The sequence below is a fragment of the Eublepharis macularius genome, chromosome 13 (genome assembly GCF_028583425.1).
Source record: "Eublepharis macularius isolate TG4126 chromosome 13, MPM_Emac_v1.0, whole genome shotgun sequence".
Lineage (NCBI taxonomy): Eukaryota > Metazoa > Chordata > Lepidosauria > Squamata > Eublepharidae > Eublepharis > Eublepharis macularius.
This window is the reverse complement of record NC_072802.1, coordinates 59,445,600-59,462,905: the sequence shown is the minus strand read 5'-3', so window position 1 is coordinate 59,462,905 and position 17,306 is coordinate 59,445,600. Positions and strand designations below refer to the sequence as shown.

The following is a 17,306-nucleotide window of genomic DNA, read 5'->3' as shown; positions in this document are numbered from 1 at the left end:
CACCTGCTGGGATCAATGAGATGCACCCAGCCTTCTTCAGTTATATTCGGGTTTTTTGCTCTGTTTTAAATGAGGAGACTAAAGCTTAGTTATAAAAGCTAGAAATGTCAAGGCCTCATGTTTTCAAAGAGTGAGGCATAGCTTTGTAGAAGAGGTACCAAGACCTCCTGGTGGAGACCAAAGTTTCCTCCTTGGCCCCAGCCAAGGGTTATCATAAAGTAAATGAAAAGAGTGCCAACCATTGTGAAGATTGGAGGGCAACCCGTATTTTCCAAAAGCCTTTTGCTGTGCCTTCTGAAATCATAGCATAGCACCATGGTTTAGACCCAAGCGCTTGGAGCGTAGCAGTGCTGTTCTGTGCAGAATTCTACATAGGATTTCACAGAAGAAAGTTCAAAACTCAGCTATGCCATGAAGTTCTTGGAAGGCCTCCTTTCTGTAAAACAGGTTCAATAATGCTGAATTTTTTATCAAGACCTATCAAGATAATGAACATGAAGCATTTTGGTCAAACATGGCCAGTCCCAAACCTACTGGGCCATCCTAAGCTCAGTTACTCCCTTCTAAGTCCACTGAAATCAATGGGCTTAGATGGTATAACTCTACTTAGTGTGGCACTGAAAATTTTATTTTCAGGAAAAAAGAGTCTGCAGTGTCCATTCATTCCAATTTTGAAGAGTTTATTTTTGTTTGCATTTTGCGCTTATGATGCACTTTTGATTCCATTTCTCACTTACGATGCAGAATTTGCATACAAGATTTATCCTTGTAGTAGAAGACAACAGGGATAGCTTGTGACAAAACCGGCAACATGACTGCAGGGTTGAATGTGGATTGAATACTGACTAAATAATGTTTGATTCTTTTTGTAAATCCAGCTGTTTACAAATTATACAGGTAGAGCAGGTAGTAAGCAATTAGTCACTCACACATACTTTGTTGAATGCTTTCTCCATACCTTTAAACAAATGGACTGTTGTGGTAGGGCCATATCTGCCAGTGCCCAGCTCCCAGGGATTAGCAAACAGTACCCCAGGTAAAGAGGAGATACCTCAGCACAATACAACCACAGTACCAATATTCCGAGTGCTTTTCTCACTCAGAAACACAACTTTGCCTGTGAAGATTGCCTCCGTTCTGAATTGCACTGATTAAGTGCTATAGAACTGGTGTTCTTTGATACTTTTGAGGAATACTTTACAGAATCAAAACAGATAAACTGTGAGTCTAGTTTACACACATCATATGCTGGATGTTATAAAAAAAAATCCTTTTTTTGTAATGGATTATGTGTCTTGCATGGAGGCAAGGTAGCGTGAAAGAACATTTTCTGGAACATATTTTGAGAAGGGGGAAAATATGGGCACTTGTTCTATTTTTCGCCTTTGAAATGCTTATTGCCAAACAGCTCCCTAACACATGGTTATTTACTTGCCATCCTAATAGGGTTGCCAGCCTCCAGGTGGGGTGTGGACATCTCCTTGAATTACAACTCATCTTCAGACTATAGAGATCAGTTCCCCTGTAGAAAATAGTTGTGTTGGAGGGTGGACTCTATGGCATTATAACCTGCTGAGCTCCAGCCCCTCCTCAAACTTGAAACTTCTCCAGGCTTCACCCTCAAATCTCCAGGAATTTCCCAAGCCAGGTTGGCAACCCTATACTGAAGGCAATGGACCCAGAAGTTTGTAACTCTGCTTAGGGTGACACTAGTGAGGTTATGATGAGATGGTGGCATTTTGGAACTATTCAGGTAGAGAAGTAAGAGAAAAAATATCAGTTTCCAAATGGTAAACAGCACAGAACGGGCCTGTGTAGGGTTGCCAGGTCCCTTGAGTCCCCTGGTGGGGGACTGAGAACCTGGCACTCACCCTTCGTGCCCTGTGGTGTCTCATCTTGCACATGCGCAGAGAGTACACGCTCCCGGCATGTGTGGTGATGTCACTTCCAGGAAGTGATGTCATCACGTGGGTCAAAGGGCAGCCTGGCGTGCACTCCCGCACTCGCCAAAGGGCTGAATTGTCCCCCCCCCGTGGGCCTGATTCGGCCCCAAAACAGGTGCGTTGCGGGGCACGGGAGCGCGCCATGGCTGGGGGGCTGTGCCGCCGAGGGGGCATGCCCCCCGCTGGTCAGTAAGTGGGGTTGGGAGGAGGAGGTGGGAACAGGGGATCTCCCACCCCGGGCGGGGGGTTGGCAGCCCTAAGCCTGTGGCGTGGAACTTTAATTGCTTCTGGTGACATCAGGTCTCAGTGAAGGCAGAGCATTGTTCGGAGGGCAGCAAAAAAAGATGCTAAATTGCTTTTTTTTTAAAATCGGCCATTATTATTGATGTCTTTCTTTAACATTAAAAATTACATGGTAATGTTTAACATAACATTAACATTACACAGTTGTATTTTTTTAGCAAATTCAATGTCAGGAACTGGTAAAATGGGTTTCTGCAAATCTAGACATGGCGATTATTATTATTATTGTGGCAGATAGAAGGGCCAATTTGCCTCCTCTGCCACAGATGTTGCAAGGGCCTTATTTTCCGAGCCTTAATTTGAGTCAAGGCTAACCAGTCTCAACCTGTTTGAATGCTAGGAATTCAGCCTTGGAACATATGAAAACAGGTGGTCAGCAACCTATCAATTGGCCAGGTGGTCAGCAACCTGTCAAGGGGCTCACAGTTCTCCTCTCTCTGTTTTCTCTTCACAACAACCCTGTGAAGTAGGTTAGGCTGAGAGTTAAGGACAGGCCCACAGTCACTCAGTGAGCTTTATGGCAGAGTGGGAATTACGACACCACGCTAGGCTCTGGTGTTCCCATTCTCTCTTGTGTCAGTTACTACAGCCAGCCCCTGGCTTCAGAATCCGAGACTGGCTTGCAGTCAGGTTAGAGAATGGCTCGTGTCTGTATAGAAACTGGCTGCCATTAATTACATTGGAACACGTCTCAGCAAAGTGCAACGGCCAGGTGCAGTTTGAAACCAGGCAGTGGGAATCTTAATGAAGAAGCAGCCTAGTTAGTTGTAACCATTCTCCGTGTTCCTGCCCTTGAAAAGGGTTTGGAAACGGCAGCAGGCTCAAAATGTGGGTACCAAGGTTCTTAAACAGGATTCTTTGCTATGAGGTCATCATACCAGTTCCTGATGAGCAGTCCTTCCTTCCTGTTTGTTTCCTTTTGGAGATGGCACCATGATCAAACAGAAGTCCAGTGGTGCCTTAAAGACTGACAACATTTATTCCAGCCCCACTCCGCCCCCCACCCTCTATCCTGCTTCTGTAATTTTCTTTATACAGGTCACACTTCCCTTTTCCCTTTGTGCCAATACAAGGGTCACTAAATTTATCACTCCAAAACCCTGAGCCACAGAGCAACCAGAGCCTCAGCATTTTGTCCCTTTAGCAACTCCAGAAGTCCTTGATATTCTCCTGAGATCCTGCTCCACGTGTTCCCCACTATCAAAGATTACATGGCTGGCAACCAGAAGGACGGCAATCTCCAAGTTTTGGAGCACCTTTCTATAAAAAGGTCTGTGTGGCATCCACTCCCTGTTCTTTTCTGCGCAGAAGTTATATCAGTCATATTTATTTTAAGCATTCAGGGAGGGAGGGGTATGCGGTGCATTAACTACTCATCTCTCGCCAATGTTTTAGTTTGTTTATTTGATCATTCAGGCTAAGATTCTCCATTTTATTGTTTTAACTTTTCTTGTTAGCTCCTTTAGATGCTTACGATGCAATCCTAAACAAAGTTACGTCCTTCCTAAATCCATAGAAATCAGTAGATTAGAAAGGTGTAGTCTTCTTTAGGATTGTAGCATTATTGTAGGAAGGCAGGATAGAACTATGGGTTGCAATTCCTACTTACCCAGGAAGGGAGACGGGAGGGAATGAGGAAGTTTGTGCTGGCTTTCTGAATTCGGCAAGCTGGCAGCATCTGAATTCTGTCTACACGAAGATACTTTCCTCCTCTCTCTACAAGTACTATAAAGCATGGGCGTGGCCAGAGCTGTTCTCTTGGGCCAAAGTGCTATTGGCCCATTTGCTTGTAGAATAACAATGAGGGCTTGTAGGCCATAGTTCACACCTGGTGCCCTTGGAGGAATTGACTATTGAATCCCAACCAATGCATGACATATTGTTAGTTGGTTGGTTGGTTGATACTGTACCTTCTTTTGGTTCTTGTGAGCTACGTTGAGTCTCTTTGGGGAGAAAAGGAGACTATAAATGCTTAAATAAATAAATCCTGTGGCTGAGCTTACGCCATTCTCTATACGAAGTTGCCTCATACCGAATCAAACCATCAGTCCTTCAAGGCCAGTATTGTCTACTCAGACTGTCAGCAGCTCTCCGGGCTCTCAAGTGGAGGTCTTTCACATCACCCATTACCTGATGCTTTTAATTGGAGGTGCTGAGAATTGAACCTGGGATCTTCTGCATTCAACCTCTGAGCCCCAGCTCCTCTCGGTCTCTTGGCCTCACTTAAGAGGTTGTTGTTAGGGTAAAATTGGACAGTAGGACTCATGTATGACACTGTGGGCTCCTTGGGAGGGATACATTTCATTAATAGCTGGTACTTTTGGCATGTGTATCCTCTACATCCTTGTTCCATAAATTAGCTGCTGATGGTGCGGAACCTGTGAGTTGGTTGAAGGAATAATTGAAATGAAATTGCATATGGTCCACACCATGCAGATGGGGTTGGGTGTACTGGCAGCAGTGCCCTGCCTTCCCTCCCTTAATGCCCCCTGGCAGGTATGCAAGAAGTTGGCCGGTATGCAAGAAGAAAAATGTGTACGCCTGCAAAAAGAAAAATATGTACATGCCCTGCATTTTGATCAGCCGTTTCTTAAGCCCATGTTCCTTGATGTGTCTCAGCCACATTAAGAGAATCCAGTCGTGAGTCTCTTATAAAATTCTCACATAAAAAGCAGTAGTTAAGTTGAATGGATCTAATGTTCATGATGACCTTGGGGAACTGGAAATGGTGCGTGGCTGTTTCCCTGGAAAGTCAAACAGCTCTCTGCGGGACTTTAATCACAAGGGCCTCTTGTCTACTATGCAATGACATAAGGGCCTCTTGTCTAATATGCAGTAATATGTGCTATTTAAACAATCCTGAGTTTAAAGCACCGTTTGTTCCCGGCACTGAATCCGAAACAAACCGAAAAATGAACCCTGTGACTTGAAAAAGACAAAGGCAGAGAGATCTGGTTTGTTGCCTGATGCTCTTTAAGCATGTGGTGCTCTATGATATTTGGGGGATGACTTGGGCGGCGCTTACAACTTAATCTAGTGGTTAAGAGAATGAGCTGTGAGCTGGAAATATAGCTATGAGTTCTCTGGATAGCCTTAGGTTGTCTGCATTTAACACACAGGTCAAAGTAGGGTTGCCAGGGGCCAAAGAGCGAGAGGGGGAGCTGGGGGCAGGGGCAGCGGGTAATTTACCTCCTGAAAAGTGTGCATGAGAAGCCATAAGGCATGATGAAGCCCAGTTCAGTAAAAATTGCCTTCAAGCAGGTGATTTTTTTACCGAATTGAGCTTCAGTGCACCCTCCAGCTTCTCGTTTGCACTGAAAAAAGATGACATTTTCTAGTGTGATGCAGGAGCATGGGAGTGCACACTTTGCAGATGCGCAGGGGGTAAGTAGCATGCGCTCCCCCATGCCTCACCCCACCAGCCAGGTGAGTGGGGACAGGGGCAGCAGGTGGGGGCAGGGAAATGGCAAGCTTAGGTCAAAGTAACTTCCTCTTCCTATGTAGTTTGACCTTCAATTACCTTGATGCTCTCCCACTTGGATCTGTGACCAGAGAGCAAATTTTCTCCAGGAGAGAGTGACTCTTTCATCCCAAGTTAGGAGTCTTGGCACTTTCTATTTTATAAATTAAGCCCTGAGCACTTCCAGTATGGAGGCTGCTTAGTGATGCGCAGGCTTTGGTGAGTGACACTCCCTCTTCACAAGCTGACCGGCAGAAAAGAACACAATCCTCTCTGACAGAATCTAGAATGTTCCTGTCATGGTGGGAAATGTCTGAGGAAGCCGAGCGTCTTCCCCCTCAAGGAGACATGACAGATCTGGCAGAGGGAACTGATGGCTGGAACTGTGCTGTGAGCGGAGATCAGACGCCACTGAAGCAAAGCTGCTAGTGAGGAGACGGCTGACTGAAACGAGGTCAGATCCACACAAAAGTCCACTAAACTCTCATAGTGTAAGGAAATAATTGTTGATGAAGCACCTTACCCTTCAGCACGAAGTAGGAGCTAGTTTGGTGTAGTGGGTAAGAGTGGCAGGACTCTAACCTGGAGAACTGGGTTTGATTCCTCACTCCTCCCCTTGAAGCCAACTGGGTGACCTTGAGTCAGTCACAGCTCTCTCAGAGCTCTCTGAGCCCCACCCACCTCGCAGGGTGATTGTTGTGGGGATAATAATAGCATGCTTTGTAAATCACTCTAAGTGGGCTTTAAGGTGTCCTGAAGGGTGGTATATAAATCAAATGTTGTTGTTGTTGGTTGTTGGGGGTTTTCCGGGCTGTATTGCCGTGGTCTTGGCATTGTAGTTCCTGACGTTTCGCCAGCAGCTGTGGCTGGCATCTTCAGAGGTGTAGCACCAAAAGACAGAGATCTCTCAGTGTCACGAGAGGTGCTACACCTCTGAAGATGCCAGCCACAGCTGCTGGCGAAACGTCAGGAACTACAATGCCAAGACCACGGCAATACAGCCCGGAAAACCCCCAACAACCATCGTTCTCCGGCCGTGAAAGCCTTCGACAATACATCGTTGTTGTTGTTGTTATTGTTATTGTTATTAGGTTAAACAGTAACGGTAAATTATTAAATTAAAAGGTAAATTATTATTATTATTATTATTATTATTTATTAGGTTATTCTGAAAGATTGCCAACTCCCATATGAACATTGGTTAAATCTTCAGTGGCCCTGCTTTAAGTTGTCCTGAAGGGTGGTATATAAATCAAATGTTTTTGTTGTTAGGTTAAAAGGTAAAGGTAAATTGTTAGGTAAAAAGGTAAATTATTATTATTATTTATTAGGTTATTCTGAAACCATAAGAACATTGGTTCAATCTTGATTTTAGGAGTTTGAAGACAACCTTGAGAACCTTCAGGTGGAACAGCCGTCAAAATATGCTAAATAACAAGAGAATGTGCAGCCCGATCATGATATTGCTGCGCTTGTGTGGCTGCATTCCACATTACTTCAGCAATATCTGAAACAGGAAGCAGTCTCTGGAAAGCACATGCTGGGCTGCCACATTGAGCCATCCGTTTGGTAGACTGGTTAAATTGTAGAGCAGATTTTAAAAGATACAAATAGGTACAGAGCCCACAGATAGTATGGGCCATTAAAGGAGAAGCATTCCCCTTCTTTGCACAGTAGGGAATGCCTCTTCTGCAACATTGAGCCATCTGTTTGGTAGACTGGATAAATTGTAGAGCAGATTTTAAAAGATCCAAATAGGTACAGAGCCCACAGATAGTATCGGCCATTAAAGGAGAAGCATTCCCCTTCTTTGCACAGTAGGGAATGCCTCTTCTGCAACATTGAGCCATCTGTTTGGTAGACTGGATAAATTGTAGAGCAGATTTTAAAAGATCCAAATAGGTACAGAGCCCACAGATAGTATCGGCCATTAAAGGAGAAGCATTCCCCTTCTTTGCACAGTAGGGAATGCCTCTTCTGCAACATTGAGCCATCTGTTTGGTAGACTGGATAAATTGTAGAGCAGATTTTAAAAGATCCAAATAGGTACAGAGCCCACAGATAGTATCGGCCATTAAAGGAGAAGCATTCCCCTTCTTTGCACAGTAGGGAATGCCTCTTCTGCAACATTGAGCCATCTGTTTGGTAGACTGGATAAATTGTAGAGCAGATTTTAAAAGATACAAATAGGTACAGAGCCCACAGATAGTATCGGCCATTAAAGGAGAAGCATTCCCCTTCTTTGCACAGTAGGGAATGCCTCTTCTGCAACATTGAGCCATCTGTTTGGTAGACTGGATAAATTGTAGAGCAGATTTTAAAAGATACAAATAGGTACAGAGCCCACAGATAGTATGGGCTGTTAAAGGAGAAGCATTCCCCTTCTTTGCACAGTAGGGAATGCCTCTTCTGCGACGGGTGATCTTGTGTGACATATCTGTCTCATCTACAAACAAAGTATCCTTTTTTCAGACATGCTGCTTTTCATTAAATTTAGCTAAATTTAGTTAATGGACTGAGATTTCTTTAATTGAGTGACAGCCTGAATCCATTCCCATTTCAGTGCTGCTAGCTAGCAAGCAAATTTGGGATGATTCTCCAGAATGGCTCAGGTGCAATCGTGGTTTGGTTCAGGTGCAACCATGGTTTGCCCATGGGATTTTCCAGCTCACAGGCCCCTTCATGAATGTGATAAGATAAATAATTATTTCCCTGTTTTCAGTTTGTTGTCACATCCGATTATGCAGAATAATAGCGCACAGTTGCAAGACAGGATGCTTTGCTCCCAGTTTGCAGTCGCAGTTTGTACAGTCTGTGCAAGCCACACATCAGTTCAAATGTAATGGCAAACTGTGCTTTGCTGAAAACTGAGAAACAGTTAAGTATCTCACACTGCAAACTGTACTTGGGAAAGGAGCATAAGTATTCACTTGAGTCTCTGTACATGAGACATCTCAGATGGGGGACGCTCAAGTGTAGAGAGATGGAATGTTGATAATGATAATGATGATAATGATAATGATAATGATAACGATAACAACAACATTCAATTTATATAACGCCCTTCAGGACAACTTAATGCCCACTCAGAGCGGTTTACAAAGTATGTCATTATTATCCACACAACAAAACACCCTGTGAGGTGGTTGGGGTTGAGAGAGCTCCAGAGAGCTGTGACTAGCCCGAGGTCACCCAGCTGGCTTCAAGTGGAGGAGTGGAGAATCAAGCCCGGCTCTCCAGATTAGAGTCCCGCGCTCGTAACCACTACACCAAACTGGGTGGAGATTGCTCTTCAGAGAGTTTGTTTATTCTATCTTCACCTCTCAGAAAGCTCTGTCAATTTCACCTCCCCTTTGGGGGAGGTGAAGATGAAATTAACAAGTCCTCTGAGGAGCAATCTCTTCTGGCTCTGTCTTTTAAAACTATGTTTCCTGGCTAACATTGCATCTCCCTACACTTGAGCATTCCCGTGTAAGATGTCTCATGTAGAGAGACTCTCAATAGCAACTCTTAGTTTGCCATTAGGTCTAAACCAAGTCCTGTGTTTACCCTCACAATAAATGCTGTGTAGAGGCAAGAAATGGGTGACCCAAGGGACAACAATGGGACCTCATTAAACTAGATTTAGGTGAACGCCATATGAATAATTATATTAAATGGTTTCATGGCAAGGTACAGCAACCAATTGGACAAATTTATATTGAATTTAATATATGATGCCAAGGCAAAGGTTAACCTATATGAAACCTATTTATCCAGAAGACAATTCATTAAACTAGGGTAGCTATCAAGAATATTTTTCAAAAACCCAGTTCTGGGAGCAGAATTTTCTTTAATATGGATTTTAGAGTAAATGAATTTCTGCTGTCCTTGTTAGCTCCCAGTATCTGTTGATTTTCTGTTTTGCCCTTAATCCTCATAAAATGGGTTTCTTCGGCAGAAATGCGAGCAGTTTTTCCTAATAAACCTTCATGCCATCTCTTCTCCAGGTAACTGAAATCAGCCAGTTTAGCTGAGCTGGTGTAAAAATCTGAAAACGTGACTAGTTTCTTCCTGATTCATCAGAGCTGCTCAGCTGCCAAGGGAAAAGATTCTTTTTTTTAATCATAAATTTCTCCATGACTGTGCTTTTGGGAACCTCACCTCAGCCCCTCTTCTTCTTGTTGCTGAGACGGTGAGTCTCTTCTCTTGCCGTCCTTTCCTTTTATCCCAACTGTTTTTATACCCTCCGCTGCACTTTGCAATTAGCCTTGACACTGGTGGTGAAATCTGGCGACTCCAAGCGACTCATTAACGCTGCCTGCTACACCGCTCTCCTGCACCGTTGGTAGTCGGAAGAAGGTCTCCCAGTGCGATAAAACATCCCGTATTAGTGCATTAAAGTCCTCTCTGCATTTGGCATGCTGTCTTGAGGCTTCCCACCAGCGCTGCTTAAGAGTCTCATATTTCCATTGCTTTGCTAAGTACATTGCTCATCGTAATCCCTCGAGGCGGTCATAATTTACAAAGGAGTTAAAGATTGCTCATCTGTCTTGCAGTGTCTTCTGTCGGTGGAACTTTATTACCTTGGATGGGAGGTTTTCTCTTGCGGATCTTTCATGTGGCAAACTTTTTTTCTTCCCCTACTCAGTACATTAAATTCTCACCTCTCCTCATTCATCAAGAATGCAGACTCTGGGCACCAGCTGGCTGCTCCTCGCCTTTGGATGCAATACAGGAGCAGGCCGTGTGGTTTCTATCATGTTTTGAAAACTAACTTGGAAATGAAGTCATTGTTTTCATTACCGTTTGGCATTCATGCCGTCCCACCTGTTCCTTTGCTGGGGTGAAAAGCGGCAGTGAGCTTGCTGTTCCTCGGCCCAGTAAACTTGGGTGGTGAAGCATACACCTGGAGGAATCTTTTCAGAGATACTGTATTTACTTGAAAGGAAGACTGCCCTGAATTTAAGACACACACACACCCCCCCGTTATACAAAAGACATTTTTAGGATGGGACGTACCTGTAACTTGTATGCAAATTTAAGATCTCCCACTCCCTGTTTTTTATGACCTACTTGGAAAAAAACCTACTCTTGCATTTGAGTTACACATTTGTAACATATTGAGTAACATATTTGTAACACTCTCATTTACTTAAATATATCTAATTAAGGTAGATATCAAAGAATAAGCAACTATGGCTACTGTATCTTTGAGCCCTCTAGCTGAATAAAAATGGCAGGCTTCCAGATCTTACAAGCTTTTAAACTTAAACAGTTAAAACAACTAAGTTTTAAAAGACCAGGATATCTACAGGCCGATGTTCTTCCAATGCTGAGCCTACTGTGAATGTACAGTCTCCTCATTTCAGGCAGACAAACTCGCTTCTCTGCCCAACTCAAGGAAAACCTGTTTTCAGTACAAGCCAAATTTGCCTGATGCTGATTGGCAGGTGCATTCGTCAGTCAGAAAGCCACCTCCTTTTTTCTAGGAAGAGGTCTGTACTCATTAGCTGGCCCTTGCCAGGAAGCTACCTGCCCTCTTCTTGGATGCTTAACGGTTTACCCATCTACAACCGCTCTGCTCTAAATTCCCCCCTCCCTAAATCTGCTTTTCCCTCCATTTTGGGATCCAAGAGTCATATTTGGGAGAGCAAAAAAGTTGGGAGGAAAAGCCATGGGGTGTTGGTGGTAGATGTAGAGTGAAAACTGGTGGGAAGGCATAGAGTTAAACACATCCTACCTACAGCATGTGCTGCCCTGGATGTTCTAGGCTGGTCAGATTTTGGAAACTAAGCAGGGTCAGCCCTGGATGAGAGTCTACCAAGGAAGGCCAGGGTTGCTATGTAAAGGCAAGCAATGGCAAACCACCTCTGTCTCTGGCCTTAAAACCCATACAGGGTCACCATTACGTTGGCTGCAACTTGACAGCACTTCCCCCCCCCCCGCCTTTCTCCACTTCAAATCACTCACCCCAGAAGTGGCTCTTCTGGAATTAGTTGCACATGTTTGCATGTCACGTGTAATTAGGCCCTTAGGCCTCAGTTTCTGTGGAAGGTTTCCAGTAAGATATGCCTCCTCCAAGGCCGCTGGGCTTTCTTCAATGGGCCAGGTTCGCTGTTCCACAGATGCTGAGCAATATAAATCATTGGCTCAGCTTTTTGGCTGTCACTTTTATTTACCTAATACATGTTGAACAGTTTGCCCTTTGGAGCGCATGTGACCCTGGGATGACTTCCATTTTCCTCCTAGATTTGGCAGCAGGGTTCAATGGTGCGTATATGTGCTTGTTAAAGAAAACCATATCAGGGCTTTTTTCAGGCAGAACACGGTGGAATGGAGTTCCGGCACCTCTTGAAAATGGTCACATGGCTGGTGGCCCCGCCCCCAATCTCCTGACAGAGGAAAGTTTAGATTGGCCTCTGTCTGGAGATCAGGGGGCGGGGCCACCAGCCATGTGACCATTTTTTCCGAGGGCAACCCACTGAGTTCCACCCCCTCTTTTCCCTGAAAAAGAGCCCTGTATAAACTTATCTATAAGCAATAAAACAAACAACCCCCCCACATACTCATTTCACAAGCTGAAAATGAGCTGGCTACCTACCCCATTACTTTGCTTTCCTGGAAAGGAGAAACAGTGGGGCATTCCCCCCCCACCTTTTTACAAGCCCCCCTCCCCCAAATGTGGAACGTTAGCAGCAGGTAGGTAGAGGCTTCTGCCAATGAGTGCTGATGAATGGGTGTTGCCATGACAGCAGCCTTGCTTCTTTTCTGCAGGCAGATGTGCCATGAGTGTGATGTTGTGTGTTTCTAACACAAAAAGTTCCAACTGGAGCCTTAATTCTGCTGGGCTCAGCAGTGAGGAATGTAGTCCCAACCCTCCCATAGTGATGTAACCTTATGCTTGGATAATAAAAAATAGTCCAGTAGCACCTTTAAGACTAACCAATTTTATTGTAGCATAAGCTTTCGAGAATCAAGTTCTCTTCGTCAGATGCATGGTACAGAAACTGGTCAAATATAGAAGAGGAGGGGGGAGGAGAGAGAAGACAGACTAACACAGCTAACTCCTCTGCATTTATGCTTGGATGTGTCTCAGCTAGAAGGTATGAGAACAGGCAGGGCTTTTTTTCAGCAGGAATGCGGTGGAACGGAGTTCCGGAACCTCTTGAAAATGGTCACATTGCTGGTGACCCCGCCCCCTGATCTCCAGACAGAGGGGAGTTTAGATTGCTCTCCGCGCCATGTGCCACGGAGGGCTATCTAAACTCCCCTCTGCCTGGAGATCAGGGGGCGGGGTCACCAGCCATGTGACCATTTTCTCCGAGGGCAGCCCACTGAGTTCCACCACCTGTTTTCCCAGAAAAAAAGCCCTGAGAACAGGAGACCTTATTAGAGGGGCAAAGCTCCCAAGAAAAGGAATTTCAGAGCTTTTTCTTCTCATGCATGTGATCTTGTGAAAACAGTACTGGGATGATTGTGCTTTCGGGACAGACCGTGAAGACTGGTGGCTTTTTGTTTTTTGCGCAATGTGCTGAACTCACTCAATTATGTACACAGTCTGGATTTCATTGAAGGGCCACCAGGATCTTTCTGGATGCAGTTGAAGCCTGGGTTTTTTTGCATAATTACATCCATAATTTAACTAAATGTTTAAAATAAGGGACTGTGGCTCAGCAGTAGAGCCACTTCTGCTTTGCATGCAGAAGGTCCCAGCTTTGATTGCTGAGAGTTCCAGTTGAAAAAGAGAGAGAGAGAGAGAGACTGCCAGCCCAAGTAGATATTGACCTTTCATATTGACCTATCATTTAGCAATGGGCCATAGCTCTGATGTTGAAGCAGGTGCTTTGTATATGGAAGGACAGTTCGATCCCTGGCATCTAAATGCAGAAGAATTTCAGATGCACAGAGCTGATTCAAGGTATTGTGCTGCCTCATGCAAGCTACACCAATCACTGCTAGCGGAGTCCAAGCCAAGCCCTTGTAGCATTACCACTGGGCATGGCTTGGAATCGGGTGTTAAGGAGATGGCAGGTGCATCCTCTTTGGCTAATGGTTGCCATGTGCTGAGCCCCTGTGATCCATCAGTGCCTTCTTCATTGGAGCACTCCAAGTAAGTGATCAGCCTAAGAAGCAGGGCCTTTTTTCAGCTGGAACGCGGTGGAACGGAGTTCCGGAACCTCTTGAAAATGGTCACATGGCTGGTGGCCCCACCCCTGATCTCCAGACAGAGGGGAGTTTAGATTGACCTCCACGCCGCTGAGCGGCACGGAGGGCAATCTAAACTCCCCTCTGCCTGGAGATCAGGGGGTGGGGCCACCAGCCATGTGACCATTTTCTCCAAGGGCAACCCACTGAGTTCCACCACCTCTTTTCTCAGAAAAAAGGCCCTGCTAAGAAGTACTCCTGGAAGATAGTGGGAAAGATCCGTCTCTGCCTGAAGCCACAGTGGAAAGAAGCCTGAATTGGATGGACCATTGTTCTGAGTTATACTGATTTACCCACTTGGTGCCTTTATGCCTCTGAGAGTTTGTAGAATACCAGAGGGAAAGGTTTGAGTGCATAAGAAACGAAGGGATTTTCAAATAGTTCATTCCTTTCCCTCCCCATGATCCTTCACAGCTGCCAGCTTGCATAATACAAAAAGAGCTTGGCAGTCTTCAATATCCCACCTGCCCTTTCTAGTCTTGTTAATAGTGGCTCCTCTGGGGCAGTAAACTATTTTTTGTGTCCTTACTAGTCAGTCAACATATTTTTTGTACCTAGGAACCAGTACCCACACACAGGAGCAGAGATCAGGCAGAAGGCAGCTCTGTTCCTGGCAGAATCTCCTATTAAAAGTTGGATTTGACTCCAGCGGCACTTTAGAGACTAAGATTTTTAGTGTATTGTCGAAGGTTTTCACGGCTGGAGAACGATGGTTGTTGTGGATTTTCCGGGCTGTATAGCCGTGGTCTTGCCAAGACCACGGCTATACAGCCCGGAAAATCCACAACAAACATAAGATTTTTAGTGTTTAAACTTTCTAGAGGCAAAGTTCCCTTCTTCAGATACAAGAAGGAAGCTTTGACTTGGAAAAGTTTATACACTAAAAAGCTTGTTGGTCTCTAAGGTGCCACTGGACTGAAGGCCCTGCTGTTCTACTGTGTAGACCAATACAATTACCAACCTGAAACTTTTAAAGGCTGTTCAGCATCACCATACGTGCCCTGGAGGGTGCTCTGATCTGCCAATAAACAGCTGGTGATGGTTCCTGACCCAAGAGATGCTCACCCGGCCTTGACCAGAGCCAGGGCCTTCTCAGTGCTGGTACCAGCCTGGTGGAACTCTGCTGAAATTTGGGCCCAGCAAGATGTGTTATCTTTCTGCTGGGCCTGTAAGACAGAGATATTCTGCTAAGCATATCGTTGAGGCTGGGATATGAGTGAGCTTTCTTGTCAGTCTCCTGTTGGGGGTGGGAGGTACTATTAACACACATCTTTTTTCACCTACTGGGCCACCTTACTTTCCGTCTTCCACCCAGTGGGGCTGTGTTGGTTGGGATTGAGTAATATTGGCTGCTGTCTAGAACTAAGTCCTTACCATGATCCAAAAAGTCTTGAAGAAGCACCCCTACTTTTCGACTTTTTGGATCACAATCATAACTAAGAATTCTTATATATTATGTCCTTGAAGGATTTGACTCTCTTCTTATCAAGACTGCAACTGTTTTGTATATATTCATGACTGTATTTTGGATCTGAAATTTTGTATGTTGCATATGCTCTAAAGACACTGAGCAGCACTGTCACTTTAATATAGTAGAAAGGCACCAGTACTTTTGTATCATTTTCAGAGTGTTAACCTACTATATAAAAGGCTAAGCGTATTCAAGATGACTCACTTCATACCCTGGTGCTCCACCAGAGGGTGCTGCAGTGGGGGGAAGACCAGATGAAGCAGCCAGATCTCCAGAGAGCGTGCCATGGCAGGAAGCCCATGCTGGGATTAGGAGCAGAGCAAGTAGCAATGCCCATGCCCCACCTTCATGATGCAGCAGGTGGCAATGCCCTTCCCCCACCTTCCCCCACCTAGGTTCAGGAGGGGAGCACGTGGAAATGCCCACCTGCCCTTCATCCAGCTGGGATCAGGAGCAGAGCAGGTGGCAATGCGCGCCCTCGTTTCAGCCAGCTGGGATCAGGCGCAGAGGACATAGCCATGCTCGCCCTCTCGCCTTTATCCGGCCAGGATCAGTCATGGAGGAGGAGGCAATACCTGCCTGCCCACCCTTGGCTTTCTAGAGCCCATTGTATTTTTCCTCACAATGGGCTTTCTTGCTAGTAGATTGATATTATACAGATACTGGTTGGTTACTTTAGCAATAAGCACTGTGTACTTTAATATGTTATGGATCTTTGAATGGTACATGTGACTTATACTTTCCAGTTGCCTTACTCTGATGTTTTTAAATATCAGTTGTCCTCAGTATAAACCACAGTGATTATATGGTGTCTTGTTGGTTAAAAAAAAAACAGAAACTGAGTGTATAAACTGACCTTGATACTTTATTGCTGATAGTGGATATATATTGTACTTAGCTAGGTTATCATGGCTGGTTGTTTCTTCTTGTGAGACCACCTGGCAACCCTAGGTCTGACTCACTCTAAACCATTTAATATCTTTCATATTTCTCCTTGTTCAGAGTGTCTTGGTAAATATGTATTTGTTTGTGTGTGTGTTAATGATTTGTATCTGTCCCTTTTGAGCAGAGTCCCTGAGGTGGCTCTCAACATTTGTGAAATGCAAAACATTTCTTTTTTAAAAAATATATGAAAGCATTTTGTGATACAGAAGTTAGAATTATATAATAAATGGCCCTGCGAGAAAAGATGTGGAGAGAAAATTTGAAAGGCAACAAAAACAACAAAGAAAGAAAGAAACCCAACCAATAAAACCTTACACACATGGAAAGCATTGAGAGCCAGTGTGGTGTTATGGAGTAGACCTGGGTGACCCAGGCTCAAATTTCTACTTAGTGATGAAGCTCCTTGGATGGTTTTGGGCTGTCATTCACCTTCAGCCTGATCAACCTCACAGGGTTGTTGTGGGGATAAAAGAAGGGAAGTGCCATCGACACCATACTGAGTTCTTTGGAGGAACAGTTGGATAAAAAAATGGATCGAGGCATCTATTTCCTCTGAATGTGGAGGGAGGAACCAAGAAGGAGAATGAGAAACCCTAAGCTGATCCAGGAATGGGGGGCATCTTTGTGGCCCTCCAGGGCCAGTGCTAGGTTTTCTGGTGCCTGAGGCCAGATACCTGCACCTGGGGGCAGCTTCAGGGGTGTTGCTGCCTCCACGTGCTCGCATGCAAATGCACACCCAGACTGTGTGATGACATCACTGCGTGTGACGTCATAATGGAGGGCATGCTGCTGCAAGCTGGCCACCCCATTGGTGAGGCAGGCAGCTGGGACAGTGCACGGGTGGCCTCCCACCCTCCCGCTCAGTTGTCCCGCACCACCCCAGCCGCCTGCCATGCCTGGCTGGCCCGCAGCTGTTTGCTGGTGGCAGTGGTGGCAGCACGGGGCAACTGAGTGGGAGGGCTGGGAGGCTGCCTGCTCAGTTGCCCCATGCTGCCGC

The 17,306-nt window shown here is 45.2% G+C and overlaps 1 protein-coding gene across 3 annotated transcripts in view; it reads left to right on the top strand.

The window, feature by feature from the left end:
* The window catches only part of ARVCF (ARVCF delta catenin family member), a 376,032-nt gene that overhangs the window by 304,741 nt on the left and 53,985 nt on the right, over positions 1 to 17,306 (top strand). The gene's annotated exons all lie outside the window — the stretch shown is intronic.